This window comes from Chaetodon trifascialis, chromosome 15, assembly GCF_039877785.1.
Source record: "Chaetodon trifascialis isolate fChaTrf1 chromosome 15, fChaTrf1.hap1, whole genome shotgun sequence".
NCBI classification, from domain to species: Eukaryota; Metazoa; Chordata; class Actinopteri; order Chaetodontiformes; family Chaetodontidae; genus Chaetodon; species Chaetodon trifascialis.
Window position 1 is genome coordinate 26,152,596 of NC_092070.1, and position 1,284 is coordinate 26,153,879.

Genomic DNA, 1,284 nt, shown 5'->3' on the forward strand with positions numbered 1-1,284 from the left:
ACTGTTGGTGTTTCTGCTGTGTGACGTTCTCTGATGGCGAAATCTGAGGACACAAACCAGCTACAGTACAGACCTACTGTCACACACACACACACACACACACACACACACACACACACACACAGACACACACACACACACACACACACACACACACACACACACACACACACACACACTCATATCTGTGTGAGTATGTTTCAGTGTGTATGCTTGCTGAGTGTGTGTTTTGTGAGGATCACGTTGCGATTCAGATACCAAGTAACTCTGAAACCTCCTCATGTGCTGCAATCACTTGTGTGTGTGCGCGTGTGTGTGTGTGTGTGTGTGTGTGTGTGTGTGAGCAGCTTCATTCAGTCATATTTCTCCTGAACATTTTATACCTACAGACATCCTCAATGAAACATTACAAACCTGTAACTAGGCAACAGGATGTCCATATGACACCTCTAAAAACCAACATGGATGACCGTGCCATGATGTGGTTTGTTTAGTTATTTCTTGTTTTATGTTGAAGATCTACCTTCAGTGTCACTTTCTGCTTTACTTCTTGTATTTCCCTCCTGTGTGATTGGCCTGTTGTGTTCACCTGTGCCTCGTTAGTTCCTCCCCCTCAGTGTACTGAAGTATGTCCCCTCAGCCTACGTTTAGACATAGCAGCATATTTTGGAAAACGGATATTTTAGCCCCCCTGTTTTCAAAAAAATAACATCTTGCACACAACATTGTTTTCAAAAATATTGTCGTTTACATGAACCCGGATAAATCCACCGTCGAGCGCATCATAACCATGCAAACCGTTTAAACAGTTTACACGCCAACACATAACCAGCGTTTTCAGAAATCTCCACTTTGGCCGGAATTTTTAAAAATGGATCATTTTCCATGACAAAAAACTCTGTTTGTGTGTAAACGAGAGGCCAAACCGCATGAAAACATATGCGATTTCATGTAAACGTAGGCTCAGTCTTTGTTCCTGTTTTGCCAGCGTAGCAGTTTCAGTGTAAATTCACCTGCCTTTTCTCTTGCATTTATGGAATCAATGGCCAGCCACTGTGAAGCAGCCTTTGTCTTTTCTTTGGAAAACTACTGTGGTTTTGACTTTTGCCAGCCTCGCCCTCCCCTAAGTCATTGTTTGGTTGACATTTTGTGTTAAGAAATGTGGGACTGCACCAGCTTTGCCTTCGTTGGTCTGCATTTTGGTTCAATCCTTGTTTTTCCATGACACAATTTCAACAGACTGAGGCACTGAAAGTGAAAGATTTTCACTCGTTTCAGCTTGAA